Consider the following 18,269-nt stretch of genomic DNA (forward strand, 5'->3'; position numbering starts at 1 on the left):
CACAATAGAATCACCCACCAGTGCAGACACATAAACAGGAACACTCAATAAATCACTAGGCATGACCAAATACGGCACAAAATAAAACCGAGGCTTCTCTACCACAAACCAGAACAGTACCTGCACCTCCACCTCTAATACCTTTACCTCCACCTCTCGCATATCTACCTCCACCTCTAATACTTTTACCTCCACAAAACAACCGAAAACGTAGTTGATCTATCACCGGCCCGCTGCTGCTCGGCTGAAGAGGCGGTACATGACCTCGCCATTCACGAAAGGACAAGAGTAGAGGTTTCAATTTAGCATTAAGAGAACAAAACCGTACGACAGGGAAGAATAGAACAAATGTGAAACTTTTCCTAACCCGGTAGCCTCTGGGGGATAAATACAGACGTCTCCGCACCGATCCCTCAGACTCTACTAAGCTTGTCTGTGAACTGTGAGACCTATGTAACCTAGTGCTCTGATACCAACTTGTCACGACCCGGATTTTTCCACCCTCGGGAGTCGTGATGGCGCCTACTAATGAGAGCTAGGCAAGCCAATTTTTAATTACCTTTCCATTAATAACATAATTCTTATAACCATTATCGGCAATAACACAAAAGTAACGAAATTAAATAATAAACGGAAGTCTCAATATTATAGAAAACTGAATAAAAATGTGGAAAATCCCAACAAAAGCCTCTACCCAAGACTGGTGTCACAGTTTCACAGACGGTCTAAGAATACTACACATAAAGGTCTGAAAGAAATAAACTCGACACTGTCTCCAGAAATACATGAAAGAAACAGGAATATAGATGAAAGGAGACACCAGGGCCTGCGAACGCCTGCAAGGCTACCTCGGGTCTCGCTGGACTGAAGGCCTGCTCTTACGCTACTGCTGCTGCCGTCCGAAGCCTGGATCTGTGCAAAATAGCACAGGGTGTAGTATCAGCACAACCGACCCCATGTGCTGGTAAGTGCTTGGCCTAAACCCGGCGAAGTAGTGACGAGGCTAGGACCAGACCACCAAATAAACCTGTGCAGAGATATATATATATATATATATACACAAGTACAACGGAGAAGTAGCAAGAAAATAACAATTTAAGCTGGGGAAGGGAGCATTCTTCAGGGGCAACAGTTAGAAATAAAATATCAGGATTAATAGAGAGTACATCTCAATTTAATTTCTATCAATAAGTGAAGAGATAAGGCAACTTTCATATCCAATTCATCTTGTTGCAGGCGTGCAACCCGATCCCATTTCTCAACAGCTCGTGGTAGGCGTACCACCCCCTCCCATTTCAATTAAATCAACAGTTCCTCCACAAGAAATTTACTCTAACAAACGTAACAAGTAATACGAGTTCATAAGACAACAAGTACACGAAAATTATGATTCACTAAGGGAAACAGTTAATGACAAGTAGCAATTAATTAAGGATTATAAGGGGGCAATTAGGCAATTTAGTAATTAACATGTTGAATGTCACGTAGCAAATAAGTCACATAGTCATGAAGCAATTTAGGCATAAATTCAAGACATAACATTACGCAAGGACACCCTGGTTCAATAATAACAAGTAACACGATAAAGGGGAATGTCAACGTAAAGAATCACAGAAATAATGGACTAAGACAAGTAAACAATATGGGAGGGGGAGCATACTGTGGGGAGAGAACAATATTACTAGCAAGTCCAGAATAACAATCTAAGGGCAGCTTGGAATTTACAGCGGACAAGAAACTAATCCCCAAAATAAACACACTTGCATCAATAATTGTTGCGGCGCGCAACCCGATCCCAATATATAACAACACTGTTGCGGCGTGCAACCCGATCCATAAATATCATTGTTGCGGCGTGCAACCCGTTCCATATCATTTAACATTGTTGCGGCGCGCAACCCGATCCACAAATATCATTGTTGCGGCGTGCAACCCGTTCCATATCATTTAACATTGTTGCGGCGCGCAACCCGATCCACAAATATCATTCAATGCACGGCATCACCCTTCGTGCTTTAATACTCCTCCTCACCCAATCAACAATCACAAACAAGGGTAAGGGAAACAATAAAACAAGAATAGAAGCCCCGACAAGGGTACACAAACCAACAAATAAAAACCCGGCAAGGGAAAATAATCAATAAGCAACAATACCCCGGCAAGGGAACAATTTAAATACTCTTTCTCTTTCTTTCACTTTTATTTCATATCTCACTTTACCACTTGAGTCAATGCTCCAAAGGGGTTTAATCATTTCATACACTTTCACATGTGTGATATAACTTGAACCAATGCTCCTCGATGTTCATAGGTCACAATTTCCTTTCACCAGCTTTTCACAACAATTAGGAATCATCACCAAGGTAAGAGGAATACAACGAAATCAAGATATTCACAATTTAAAGACTCACGGTCATGTTAGACACCAACGTATAGATACTCGTCACCATGACTATACGTCGTGCTCAACAATTAACACATAGCAAATAGGACTCAACTCCTAATCCCTCAAGCTAAGGTTAGACCAAACACTTACCTCGATGCCTTGAACTCAACTCAAGCCTCCACTATGGCTTTACCCCGTGATTCCACCTCCAATATACTCGAATCTAGCCACAAATTACTTAATTGCTTTAGTAAACGGTAAATGAATCAATTTGAATGCATAAAAATGAATTTCCCAAAGTTTTTTTCCAAAAATCCCAAAATCGCCCCCGGGCCCACGTGGTCGAAACCCGAGGTTCGACCAAAACCCGATTATCCATTCCCCCATGAACTCAGATATATAAGTTATCTTGGAATCGGACCCCGAATTGAGGTCCAAAACCCCCAATTTTAGAAAACCTAGGTTCTACCCTACATTCCCAATTTTCCCCATTAAAAACCTTTGTTTGGAAGTTGAAATTATGTTTAAAGATGTTAAGGAGTAAAGAAAATCAGTTAGAAAATACTTACCAAACGTTTTGAAGAAGAAGGATCGTTTGAAAAATCGCCTCTTATGTTTTGGGTTTTGAAAAAGTGTAAAAATGGCTGAAAATCCCGACTTATATACTTTGCTGAAGGACTGGCGCGGACCGCACAAAGATGCATCGCGGCCGCGCGGAGGAAGGGAAGAAAATGGCTCTCTGAACCTACCCAGCGCGGACCGCACGATTTTGGTGCGCGGCCGCGCTGGTGTCTTGCACCTGGAGCCTTCTCTGAATCTCCCAGCGCGGACCGCACGAACTTGGTGCGCGGCCGCACTGGTCGAACCAAGGCTGGGGACCCCTCTGAATCTGGCCACGCGGACTGCACCGCGGCCGCGTGGCTTCCAGCGCGGACCGCGCGGTAATGACCGCGGCCGCGCTGGGGCCTGCAACACTGCAACATCTGACACTTTAAGCCTAAGGCCTCCCGGGACCTACTCAAAACTCACCCGAGCCCTCGGGGCTCCAAACCAAGCACACACACACTAACTCAATAACATCTTACGAACTTACTCGAGCGATCAAATCGCCAAAATAACCTCAAAATCATTGGATCAAGCCTCAAAATCATCATTTTCCTTTCAAACTTCATAAACTTCAAACTTTAGATATTTAGGTCCGAAACACGTCAAACGATGTCCGATTTCGACCAAACTTTACAGAAAGCGCTTAACACATATTTAAGACTTGTACCGGGCGTCGGAACCAAAATACGAGCCCGATACCACAGTCTTTTAATCAATTTTCATTTCCATTTTCCTTAATAATTTCAAAAAAACAATTTCACAGAAGAATTCATTTCTCGAGCTCTAGACCTCGGAATTCGACTCCGGGCACATGCCCGAGTCCCATATTTTTCTACGGACCTTCCGGGACCGTCCAATCTCGAGTCCGGGTCCGTTTACCAAAAATGTTGACCGAAGTCAACCTTAAACATATTAATATCAAAATTCTTCAAATTTTTTTCATAGAATTCACATATTTCCACATAAAAGCTTTCCGGCTAAGCGCCCGGACTGCGCACGCAAATTGAGGCAAGTAAAAATAAGGTTTTCAAGGTCTCGAAAACACAGAATGAATGAGGAAATAGGTGATGACCCTTTGGGTCGTCACACGTTTGAAGACCTTATTGTTCGTCTACGGATTGAAGAAGACAACAAGGCCGTTGAGAAGACGTCCCATGGTAACTCAACAATAATGGGAGAAAATATTATTGAGGAAGCGTCTACTAGCAACAGAAAGAGAAAGAAGCCGCCTGGTCCAAAGAACTACCCGAGCAAGAAGAAGTTCAAAGGTAAATGTCACAACTGTGGAAAGGTTGGACATAAGAATGAGGACTGTCGTGCATCGAAGAAGGGCAGGAAGAAGAGTCAAGCAAACATGGTTGAAAAGAATGATGAAATGGAGGACTTATGTGCCATGCTATCTGAATACAGCTTGGTAGGAATTCCCAAAGAGTGGTGGATTGATTCTGGAGCCACTCTCCATGTTTGTGCTAACAAAGAATTATTTGCCTTTTATGTTCCCGTAGGGCCCGACGAGACTATCCTTATGGGAAAACTCCGCAACAACAAAAATTGAAGGAGTTGAAAATATACCTTTGAAGATGACTTCGGAAAAAACTGTTACTCTAAACAATGTTCTCCATGTTCCTGAAATTCGCAAGAATTTGGTCTCCGCTGGACTTCTTATCAAGAATGGATTTAAGTGTGTGTTTGTTTCTAAAAAGGTTGTAATAAGTATGAATGATTTGTATGTAGAAAAAAGTTACATAACTGAGGGCCTTTTCAAGTTAAATGTAATAAATATTGATATTAATAAAGTTCAAGCTTCTTCTTACTTACTTGAGTCAAATAATTTATGGCATGCACGTTTAGTTCACGTCAACTTCAAAACTATAGGAAAAATGATTAACTTGGAAGTATTGACTAAATTTGAATGTGCTAATTTGAAATGTCATATATGTGTGGAATCTAAGTATGTTAAACATCCTTATGAATCGGTTGAAAGGAATTCAAATTTAGACTTAATTCACACTAATATTTGCGACATGAAGTCAATACCATCTCGCGGTGGAAAAAGTATTTCATAACTTTTATTGACGACAATACTAGATATTGTTATATTTACTTCTTAATATTAAAGATGAAGTAATTGAGGCATTCAAGCAATACAAAAATATAGTTGAAACGCAACTAAACAAGAAGATCAAAATGATAAGAAGTGATAGGGGTGGCGAATTTGGAATATGGCATTATTCACCAAACAACTGCCCCTTACTCACCGCAATCTAATGGAATTGCGAAAAGAAAGAATAGAACATTAAAGGAGATGATTAATGCCTTGTTGATAAGTTTGGGTTTACCCCAGAACTTGTGGGGGAAGCTACTCTTACAGCTAATCAAATACTCAATCGAGTTCCCCATAGCAAAATGTAATCCATTCCATATGAAAAATCGAAAGGTAGAAAATCCAACTTAAAATATTTTAAAGTACGGGGGTGTTTGGCCAAAGTGCAAGTTTCTAAACCAAAAGGGTGAAGATTGGACCGAAAACGATTGATTGTGTTTTCATAGGATATGCAAGAAATAGTAAGGCATATCGTTTTCTGGTTCATAAATCAGAAAATCACGGCAATTATATTAATACGGTAATCAAATCTGATAATGTTGAATTCTTTGAGAATATTTATCCGTATAAAAATGAATGCGAGTCGTCGAGTGAAAAATCTAAGCGACATCGAGAAGAAGCAAAGAAAAGTACGTTTAATGAGGAAAATCCAAGACGTAGTAAACGTCAAAGAATAGCTACTTCCTTTGGACCAGACTTTCTGACATTTTTATTGAAAAATGAGCCTCAAACATTTAATGAAGCAATATCTTCCTCAGAAGCACACTATTGGAAAGAGGCAGTCAATAGTGAGATATAGTCCATATTGAGTAATCATACTTGGGAATTGGTTTATCTTCCTCCAGGAAATAAACCTTTGGGTTCTAAGTGGATTTTCAAAAGAAAAATGAAAGTTGATGGTATTATTGACAAATATAAGGCAAGATTAGTTGTCAAAGGTTTTAGACAACGAGAAAGTCTTGATTATTTTGATACATACTCACCGATAATGAGGATTACATCTATTCGGGTGTTAATAGCATTAGCCGTCGTGTATGGTCTTGATAGTCCCACGCAAATCGTTTACCTGTAACTATTCAATACCCCTACAAAAAATTGATCACATCGGAACGTTTCCGAGGCTGAATCCACTTTGAATTTGATAAATGCATTGCTTGTGAAGTATGTGTGTGTGTATGTCCTATAGATTTACCCGTTGTTGATTGGAAGTTGGAAACTGATATTCGAAAGAAACGATTGCTTAATTACAGTATTGATTTTGGAATCTGTATATTTTGTGGTAATTGCGTTGAGTATTATCCAATTGTTTATCAATGACCGAAGAATATGAACTTTCTACTTATGATCGTCACGAATTGAATTATAATCAAATCGCTTTAGGTTGCTTACCAATATCAGTAATTGATAATTACACAATTCGAACAATTTCGCATCAGAAGGATGTGAAGACAACCTTCTTAAATGGAGATTTGGAGGAAGAAATTTATATGGAACAACTTGAAGGGTTCGTGGTTCCCGGAAAAGAAAAGAAGGTGTTCCGACTTGTTAAGTCACTTTACGGATTGAAACAAACACCCAAACAATGGCACGCGAAGTTTGACCTAACAATATTGGCAAATGGAGTAAGATTAATGAGTGTGATAAATGTGTTTATATTAAAAATACTTCAAATCATATAGTCATTGTATGTTTATATGTTGATGATATGCTAATAATAAGCAAAGATATTGCGGATATAAATGCTACTAAGCGTATGCTTATTAGCAAGTTTGATATGAAAGACTTAGGAGTTGCTGGTTTAATTCTAGGAATTAAAATCCATAGGACTCCTCAAGGATCGGAATTGTCTCAATCTCATTACGTTAAAATGGTACTTGAAAAATTCATGTATCTAGATTTCAAAGTCGCAAAGACCCCGATTGATATAAATGTGGCTCTTACAAATAATCTAGGTCAAAGCAAATGTCAACTGGATTATGCTCGTGTGTTGGGGAGTTTAATGTACATTATGAATTGTACACGTCCTGATATAGCTTGTGCAGTAAGTAAAATGAGTCATTACACAAGTAATCCCAACCAAACTCATTAGATGGCAATCAAACGAGTTTTGGGATATCTAAGGCATACCTAAGATTATGCTTTGCATTATAGTAAGTATCCTGCGGTAATAGAAAGATATAGTGATGCAAACTGCATCACTGGATCATCAGAAATAAAGTCCACAAGTGGGTATGTTTTTACCATTGGTGGAGGAGCAGTTTCTTGAAAATCATCCGAACAAACATGCATTGCTCGCTCTACAATGGAGTTTGAGTTTATAGCTTTTGATAAGGCTGGAGAAGAACCTAAACGACTCCGTAATTTCTTGGAAGATATTCCATTTTGGCCTATAGCTGTGGCTCCTACATGCTAGAGGTGTCAAACGGGCCGGGTTGACCCGGGCCTGGCCCGGCCCAGATCGGTTGGAACCCGGACCGGCCCGGCCCGATACTTAGGGGGCCTGGTGGGCTGGGTTACTGGGGTTGGGGGGTTGGTCCGTTCACTTTAATTCATCCGGTTAACCGGACCGGTCAAACCCGGTCAACCAAAATCCCTGTAGAACTGGTTAACCGGGCCGGCCCCGCCCGAACCGATTTAAAGGCTAGATTTCAACTTTTTTTTAAGGTTTTAGAGTCTAAGGCAATGCAAAACCTTTGAATTTACTCTTTTTTGGTTAATTTACTTGTTGTTAAATGTAAACCTTTCAATTTGTAAGTTTGAATTTTGAAATAAATGTAGCACTTGCAATTTATAAGTGCAAATTTTTTTTTCATCTTCATTGTATTCTTTATATTCTTACTTTATATTAATATAAATAACAATAGTTATACAAAATACAAAAAAAAAATATACGAACCTGGCCCGGCCCGGCCCCTTGGACCCATAACCCTTACGGTTCTTTTTTTTTCCTGGATGAACCCGAACTCGTTAAGCCCGGTAACTCCTAACCTGTAACCGGCCCGGTTCGAAACCCGAACCGTTTCCAATTTTCCCTACCCAGCCCGGCCCAGCCTACCCGTTAGACACCCTTACTACATGCATACGTTGCGATAGTCAAGCGGCAATAGGAAGGTCTGGAAGCGTTATGTATAACAGAAAATCTCGTCACATACGATAAAAACATAATACCGTTAGACAACTACTCTCTAGTGGAATTATCACAATTGACTACGTAAAATCAAAAGATAATGTGTCGGATCAACTTACAAAAGTCCAAGATAGAGAGGCGGTTGATAAATCATTAAAGGAAATGAGACTATGGCTGAGGACAAGTCACTGTATCGGTAACTCTACCTAGAAGACTGGAGATCCCAAAATCTATGTTTAAGGAGATCAAACAAAGTCATTAGTGACAGTTCAATATTGTCAAATAAATTTTGGTCTATTCTCGTGATGGGACAATGTTCAGTACCAAGGATAAAGCGTTAAGGTTTTTTAATGGTTTCTATGTTTGATACATAGTATATCAAATAATGTATCTATGGGATAACACATTTAGGAATCACCTATGTAAGTGAAGTGTAAGCCGCTTCAAAGAGAATTCTGTAAGGCTAGTTCTCTAAGCACTTATGAACCATGCGGTGTTCATGGCTGAAACGAACACAACAATGAAAATCAAAGGCGGTTAAAGGGTTGATTGTGTGACTTATGGCTGTCTAGGTATACACCAAAGTTCGACGGTTCAAAGATATAAAATCTACCGATTGACCGAGTATATCCGACATAAGTTCACTATGGAAAGTTTAAAGGGAAACCTACTTATCCAGATGTCACGACCAGGAATTTCCACCATCGGGATCGTGATGGCGCCTAACATTTCACTTGCTAGGCAAGCCAACGTTAGAACAATTTACTTCTTTTAGCAGCTTAAAAGATAACATTAATAACGAACCGAAATAACATATACATTCTAAATATAAACGCGGAAGTTAAACAGCCAACGTGTATTACAATTTTCTGAACCTGATGTCACAAGTGCACGAGATTCTAAAGTAATACACATAAAGGTTTGAAATTAGTACACAGCTGTCTGAATAAAGTTGTACAGCTAAAAGAAAAGAGGATGGGAACTCCAGGAGCTGCGGGCGCTGAACAGTCGTACCTCAAGTCTCCACAAATGTCCGATTCGAGCTCGCTAGCAACCGCTGTTGGGACCGTCTCCAAAATCTGCACAATGTGTAGAGAGCATTATTAGTACAATCGACCCCATGTACTGGTAAGTGTCGAGCCTAACCTAGACGAAGTAGTGACGAGGCTAAGGCGGGTCACTTACGCTAAAACCTCTACGCAGTCCATAATAATGACAGAATAATTGAAATACGGTATAGAATTAAAAAACCAACAGGAAATGATAACCACAGCCTCAAAAATAAACAAGTGTCGTCCAAAATTACCAATCTCTACCAGCTCAAATAAAATTATCGGAAAACAACGCAACTCAAGAAATAGAAACATATAGGTTGTTGCGGCGCGCAACCTGATCTCACCAGACAACATATAATCCTCCCTTATTCCTCCATAACAATATCAATATCAATAAATAATATAAATTTGTTTCAGCGTGCAACCCGGTCCCACCATATATCAATATCAATATCATAATTCACCCTTTTTTCTATAACGACCCGACTGGTCGTTTTGAGCCCTAGCGCGCCGTTCAGCAGCTCGAGGCCATGAGCAGCTTCAATTCAAGCATTATGACTTGTACGCGTGGTCGGAATTAAATTTCGGGAAGTTCGGAGTTGACTTGGAGAGGAAATTCTCATTTCGGAAGCTTTAAGTTGAGAAAATTGACTAGGATTGGATTTCAGAGTAAACGACCTCGGAAATCAGGATCTGAAGGTTCCATCAGGTTTGTATGATGATTTCGGACTTAGGCGTATGCCCGGATCGGGTTTTGGGTGACCCGGGAGTATTTTGGCGCCTATTGTGGAAGTTAGCATTTTGGAAGAAATTTCATAAGTTTGGGTTGAAGTGCATTTCAGTGTTATCGATATACGTTTGGGATTACGAATATGGGAGTAGCTTCGTATGGTGATTCTGGAGTTGGGAGCGCGATCGGAAGTGAATTCGGATGTCCGTGGAGCATTTTGGAGCCATTTGGCTAAGGAGAGAAATTTGAAGGTTTTTGAGAGGTTTGACTGGAAGTGGACTTTTTGATATCAGGGTCGGAATCCGATTTTGAAAGTTGGAGTTGGTCCGTAATGTCTAATATGACTTGTGTGCAAAATTTGAAGTCAATCGGACGTGATTTGATAGGTTTAAACATCGAAAGTAGAAGTTTGAAATTCTAAAGTTCATAAAATTTGGATTGGAGGTCGATTCATGGTTTAAGCATTGTTTGATATGATTTGAGGCCTTGATCAAGTCCGTAATGTGTTTTGGGACTAGTTGGTATGTTTGGTTCGGGTCCCGGGGGACTCGGGTGTGTTTCGGGTTGTATCGCGCTCTTATTTGATGTTTCAACATCGTTTCTTTGGACATAAAGGGTACCATATTAAGCAAATAAGCTCCAAATTATATTTTTATTGTACCATTAGATCCGTATCATAATTACGGAGCCATAGCAAAAAGAATCATCGAATTTGGACATCGTATGAGGGAGTTATGCTCATTTCCATGTCGAAAAATATTGGTGGTTTCTGGTGTGAAGATTTGTTCTTCGTGAACGCGGGAGAGGTTCCGCGAACGAGAAGAAGGATTTCTGGGTTGACCGGTCAATGCGAAAAAATGACCTTCGCGAACGCGATGCTATCCCACGAAGGCAATGAAGANGACTAGATACTGTAGAGCAGATGACGCAGCTCCAAAATTCCGGGATCTTATCTTGTCATGACTTCAGCTGACCTCGTACTCGTTTTTGAAAATTATCTAGTTCACAGGGGGTTTTGAGTTTTAGGATTTATAGCTGAAATCTTAATTTGTCTCCCTACTCGCTTATGGATATAGACCAATGAGTTATGGGAAATATTTATTTTCAATAATTTTCAGCATCTGGGCACGTGGGCCCGAGGGTGATTTTTATCGAGTTTTCGATCGGGTTAGGAATTGTTGTGGATTGGATTGTAATGATTAATTGAAACTATATTAATGGATTTGCATAATTATTGGCTAGCTTTGGAGCGTTTAGCATCGATTCGAGTCTTCGGAAGCACGTGGAATGCCGGTTATGGATCTTCGGAGCGAGGTGAGTCTCCTTTCTAACCTTGTAAGAGGGAATTGTCCCCATATGTGAAATAATTGGTTATGTGCTCCTATTTGTGAGGGCTACGTACACACGAGGTGACGAGAGTCCGTGCGTAGCTACTAGTATGTGTAAGTCCGGGTAGTCTAGGACCCAAAAATATGCTATACTTGGAATAATTGCAATCTTATTGACAGTTGAATTTCTTAAATCCTATCGAATTGGTAAATGAATTTCTAAGAGGATTAAATTTTATTCCTTGAATCATTAAAAGAGAATTGGCTTCTGATGGGATAAATGTTCCCCGTAAAATTCTTAATTTGCTGTTTGAGCATGTATTTCTATGTATACCTACGTCGCATGTATGGTACGCGAGCAGGTAATTGTCTATTTAAATTTGACCGCGTCGCATGTATGATTCGCGAGCGGGGTAATAGATGCATCTATGGTTCGGCCGCTCGACCCTCAACAGTGCACATTTTACATTTATGTTGGATTGGGCCATACGACCTCGTCATGAGTTGCGTATGTTTGAATTATTTGTCTTGAGATTTATTGATATTGCCATCTGCTCTTCCCGACTTGAGATAATTATTAATTAATGGATTATGAATCTGGAGACTTTTAATAAAAAGGAACTTTTATCTGTTTCGTAATTCATTTGAATCTACTGTTGTCCTTAATAAATTCGCGAGTCATCGCTTTAATAATATTATTATTTGACCATTAGTAAGTGTCGAAGTTGCCATCTCGTCTCTACTTCTTCGAGATTAGGCGGGATACTTACTGAGTACACGTTGTTTTCGTACTCATGCTACACTTGCTGTGCATTTTGTTGGACAGGTACAGGTATTTCTATTGGCCCATTGGGCGTAGCAGCACGGGCAACCCAGAGACTAGGTGAGTTGTATTTCCTCGAGGCGACCCGCAGCTAGTATAGTCTCTTTCAGAATTATATTTACTTTCTGTCCATTTGTGTTCCGGACAGCTGTTGTACTTTATTCAAATTCTTAGAAAATGCTCATTTTTGAAGTATATTGTATTAATTGCTTATCATTTAATTTGAATTGAAGCGATTATCTTTTTATTTATAAAAATGGAGGAAAATCATAGATTTCAAGAGTATTAAAATGAGAATTTAATTAAGTAATTTGGTTGGCTTGCCTGACGGTAGTGTCCGGCGCCATCACGACCCTTAGTGGGTTTTGGGTCGTGACAACATGGTATCAGAGCACTAGGTTCCCGTAGGTCTCATGAGTCATGAGCGAGTCTAGTAGAGTCTCGCGGATCGGTACGGAGACGTTTGTACTTATCCTCGGGAGGCTGCAGGACTGTTAGGAGTACTTCCCTTCTTGATTTCCCATCGTGCGATTTGATCCCTGGAGGCTATGCTTTAATTCCTTCCTATATAATCTTATGCGATGCGAACCGCTTGTTGTAAATCGAGAATTGAAGAATTAAACTAGTACTGCCGATTTGGTGCGGGATCTTTCTCCCTACATAGTTGTCTGAGCTATTATCGTCGCCTTGTGGAAGGTGTGCTGTCGTTTCAGCTCAGTAGCGGTACTTCTGAGAGCTCTGAGGCTAGGCATAAGTTTCCATGCTGCTATGAACGATTGTTCCGTAGTGTTGATATGATGGTAGGATGTTTGCTTACGTGCCGGGGCAGTGAATGACGTGAAGAAAGGTTTACTCAGTACATGATCTAGAGATTCGGTATTTTATTCCCGTCAAGGGAAAGGTAAACGGACTAAGAATGGTCAGATGTGGGCTGGTGGAGTAACGAGACTTGGTATTTGCGAGCGTGGTGGAGTTTTCTTCTATGATGAGGTGTCGTGTCCTAATTGAAAGTACTCAGTTCGCCGGTGTTACTATCTTCTACAATTCGCCTCTGGGGCAAGATATCGTGAAATAGTATTAGAGATGCGGCTGTCAGATATCGCAGGGTGCGGTGGTTTAGGATTGAATCAGTGTTTCTAATGTTGACGGTTCGAGAAAGATGACCTTTGGAAGGGTTTAGAGTTACCAGCAATTGTGGGTTCAAGTGCCACGAAGATAGATTCTAATTAAGGCAACAACTGAGCAGCAAAGGATAAGGAAGGACATGTGGGGAGTGTCAGGCGGTGGTTAAAATTTCTAGAAGGCCAGATATAAGAAGCAAAGGTCGAGTAGTCGATTAAAGAGGTGAGTTTCGCCAGAGTGGGAGAGTTTGGGGTGATTTGGGAATTTTTGTGATTGGTGATTTGGGCCTACGGATTTATTTGAAGTGTGGGCTATTATGCGGCAGGAGATTTGATCTAACGGAAAGGAGCTGCGTGAGATGAAGAAGGATACGACCTAACTTTGAATTGGAAGGATGTTGTCGCGCACTTAATTGATGTCCACGAGAGGTGAATGGACTTGTACAGCTAGAGAGTGAGCTGGGACTCAGGATGGGTCATTAATGTCGTGGTGATTGCGCCCCGCGTAGCAGCGTTGGACGACGTAGGCACGTAGATTCCACAAGCGGGATATCTCCAGTGAGCAGGACGGCGGTCGCATGGTTGGCGAAGCTTCTGCAAAGGGGTTCTATTGGCTATACAACAAAGAGATCGGTCGTGTGAACGTGGTTGATGATTCAGAGAATAACAAGAGGGTTTTACATAAAGATATCGAGAATTTCGGCGGTTGATTGCGCAAGGTTATGTCAACAAGAGATAAAGGATCCCGGTGAATTCCAGAATTTGTGTAATAATGGCTTCAGGCTAAGTGAGAGAGTCACACCGCCTATGATTAAGGATTGCCTGGTTAACTACTTGTGAGGTTTCTTATTATTAGCATATTGATGGGTTATTTCAGCTACAGGAAAAGAACATAAGTGGTAAAGTGAGCAAAGGAATTGTTAAAGGTGTACTATGGTTGGCCTTATTGGCTCATGTTCAGACTTGAGGAAGAGTTCAGGATTCATGCCTTGTATGGATGCGGATTTCCAAGAAAGTGATTCTGCCGAGTGCTTCGTCGAGGGGGTATTCATGTGCTAGAAGATTTATGAAATTGATTACATTCGGGGCCAAGTCATAGCGGGTGGCTTTCAGCAACGGTCCTAGTGGATTCAAAAGGGCAAAGCGTAGTGCCTAGTGATTTCGAGCATGTACGTACGGTTAAGAGTCAAGCTTGGTAGCAGCTTATGAGAAGGGGCACAGAATGTTCTATGATGTTTTGACTTGCAGTGTAGCCTTTGGGAGGTATGAAATGGTTCGTGGGGTTTGAGACGGCATGGTCTCGTGATTCAGGGTCACTCGGGATGAGTGCGGATGGAGCACGCTATGTGTTGGATGGAGTATTATTATTTCTAAGGCAATCAAGGATAAATTGGAAGAAGATAGATTGATTAGCCATAGTTGAATTGGCATATTGGTGGCAGTGATCAGTTCCTTCAGCGCGATTGAGTTATGCAAGTGAATTATGGCGGCACGTGTGAGGCTTGTCGGCCGCCATAATTGATGTTTATTAGTAGTATTCCACTGCTATGGCCTGCTATGTGTAGGCGGACTCCGGAAGGGCTGTGCTAGCTTAGACCACTACTTAGTGGCTTTGCATATTCTACGGTTACGAGAATTCACCTGTGTGTCGCAATGGTTACCCTGAAGTGAGTTAAGTGAAAAGTTTTTATATGATGAAGTGCTAATCTATTAGTGGTTCCGGAGTTATGATGAAAATTGTGCTCTATCGTATATTGGCGTGTTGGGTGCAGAGAGTGGTATGGAATTTGAAGTGAGGATCAAGGTTACAGTTCGGTGTTGACGGGAATGTCGAGCTCGGATGAGCAGGAAAGTAGTTTCGATGTTTAAAGTAAGTTGGTATTGTCTTCAGCGTCACCTGAGATCGGCGTTTGTGAAAGAGGCTTTGCATCCTGATTATGGATTCTTAATCGCTTTTCAGCGTTAGTGCGGCCGGTGGTATGGATATACAGACTTGTTATCTGCTACGAAAGATCGTGGGGGCGTGTTCCACAGGAAGATTGTACAAGTGTGGCATGTAGTCACTGATTGATTGGAGAATGAAACCAAGTATGGAGATTGTGGTGGTATCGTTAATTTGAGAAGTTATGCCTGGAGGGCACTCGGTTTATTGGGGTTGTGGAGTGTGGATGATTACTCCGGTTATGATGGTTGCCCTTATGTGTTATGAGAGAAAGGGGGGTAATTATGGACCTTTGAAAGGTTATTAGCCTAGTTCGGTGCGATCAGAATCAACTTGAGATCTATGAATGGATTTAAATGTGAATATGGGCTTTATATCAGGCCAGACGTGTTCATTTCAGTAATGCGCTCCTTATGAAGGAGTAGTCAGGGTGTCATTTCGTCGTCTGATATTTCATGTAATGATACATTGCGCCGTGTGAGTTGTGAGACGGCTTGGGAAACGGCTTATATGTTGAGGTTCCGCGTAGAGATGATGTTATGTGAGCAGGAGGGCTTTCGAGATTCGGATCGTATGTCGCACCTCAGTTGTGCTTGAGTTTTGTAGCCTAAGGCACTATATGTCTCCCCAAGGATGGTATTATGTACTTAGCATGCTTGTGACCGATATTCGGTATCTTGTTGTAATGAGCAATTCAGCTCGATGTGTATCTCCTTAGCAAGAAAAGGAAACCTTGTTCAATATAGATTCTACACAAACAATACTACACAACGAGACCAAACCAGCAATTTATCGTTAGAAGATACAGACAAGTCAAATTAAGCAAATAGCAGGGATTAGGGGAACTATGAAAAGGGCTAACATGGTTAACAGAAGAAAATATTGATTAACACGCAACAATTAAGCATAGAAAACATTTAGAGCATGTAAAAAGTAAGATAGGAGGGAAAACAATTAAGGAAAAGCGATAAATCACGGAAAACAGATAATTCGGCGGTGTATAAGCACTCGTCACCTTGCATATACGCCGCTCACATGAAATTCACATAACACAAAGTTCGAGGGTTCCTAATTCCCGCAAGTCAAGGTTAGACACAATACTTACCTCACTCCAAAGGCCACTCAAAGCTCAATCACAGCTTTGCCTTTTAAACATGCCTCCGAACCAACAATATCTAGCAAATTACCAACCAAACATTTCAAAATAAGCCTTAGGATTCACCCACAATCGATAAGAATTCAATTTAGGCCATTATTGAAAAAGCCAACAAAAGTCATCATCCGGGCCCGCTTGGTCCAAACCCGAAATTCGGACAAAATCCCGATTACCTATTCACTCCCGAGCCCAGATATGTAATTGGTTTTGGCATCCGACCTCAATTTGAGGTCTAAATCCCCAATTTATCAGATCCCTAATTTCTACCCAAAAATCACCAATTCCACCATGAAAACTTTAGATACTAAGTTGAAATCTTGTAAAAAGAAGTGAAAGATTGAAAGAAACTAGTTTAGAATCACTTGCCTATGATTTGGGGAAGAAAAAGTCTTTGGAAAATCACCTCTTGTGTTTTAAGTTTTGAAAATTTGAAATCTCGTCCAAGTCTCATTTACTCAGCTACAAATGTCGCAAATGCGACCAGGGCTTCGCAAATGCGAAGCCCGCAAATGCCAAGGAGGCATCGCAAATGCGAACCCTTTCTCACCTCTGCACTGTTCGCAAATGCGAGTAATGGTTCGCAAATGCGAACATGGGCAAGAACGCATTTGCGACCATGTTATCGCAAATGCGAAAAACACCCTCCCCTGTTCCCATCGCAATTGCGAGAAACTATTCACAATTGCGAACATTGGCCTCCACAACTACTCTTCGCAAATGCGAACCCAACAGTGGTCGCAAATGTGAAGCTTGATCTCGCAATTGCGAGATCAGAGGCTCTGCAACAAGAACTGAAGCACACGAGCAAATTTCTAAGTCCTATTTTCACTCCGTAGCCTATCCGAAACTCATCCGAGCCCTCGGGGCTCCAAACTAAATAGGCACACAAGTTTAAAAACATCATACGAACTTGCTCGCGCGATCAAATCGCCAAAATAACTCCTACAACAACAAATTTAGCACCAAATCAAATGAAATTCTCAAGAACACTTTGAAATTCCTATTTTCACAACAGGACGTCCGAATCACGTCAAACCAGCTCCGTTTCTCACCAAATTTCACGGACATGTCTTAAATATTATATTGAACCTGTACTGGGCCGTAGAACCAAAATACGGACCCGATACCAACATGATCAAACATCAATACTTTTCTTAAAAACCAATACATTTTCAGATTTAATTTTTAACAAAAATTCATAACTCGGGCTAGGGACCTCCGAATCCGATTTCGGGTATACGCCCAGGTCCCATATTTCGATACGGACCCATCGGGATTGTGAAAACACGAATCTGGGTCCGTTTACCAAAAATATTACCGAAGTCAACTCAAATGAAGTTTTTAAGCAAAAATCCTTATTTTTATCAACTTTCAACACAAATGCTTTCCGGAAATACGCCCGAACCGTGCACGTAAATCGAGGAGAGTAAAAATGAGATTTTTAAGGCTTAAGAGCGTAGAATCGAGTTCTATAACATAAGATGACCTTTCATCACACCAGATGCTATTAATCCTTGCTTCTAAATCACACAATTTTTCATGCATGCAATTGATATGATTGATTGATAATTTTTTGGACCAAATTTATTTTCCGTTTTCCAATATTTATTTTTATTTTTATTTTTTGATGATATTGTCGCGCGAATTTTATTTTCCGTATAATTTTCTAACGCCTAACAGTCATTTTGAATTTAAAATTCGCTACCAAACAGAAATATTTTTTTGCCGAAATAGTACCTCATGTGAACATGTACTTTTGCACCTATTCAGCCCAGATTATTTGGCTATAAATGCAGAGGTTGGGTCTCACTTTCTAACCACCGAAATCTGCATACGCTCCCCTCTCTCTTCTGCATTTTTGCATTATTTTCTAAAAGCAAAAACGTAAGCA

This window comes from Nicotiana attenuata, unplaced genomic scaffold (genome assembly GCF_001879085.1).
Source record: "Nicotiana attenuata strain UT unplaced genomic scaffold, NIATTr2, whole genome shotgun sequence".
Classification (NCBI taxonomy): domain Eukaryota; kingdom Viridiplantae; phylum Streptophyta; class Magnoliopsida; order Solanales; family Solanaceae; genus Nicotiana; species Nicotiana attenuata.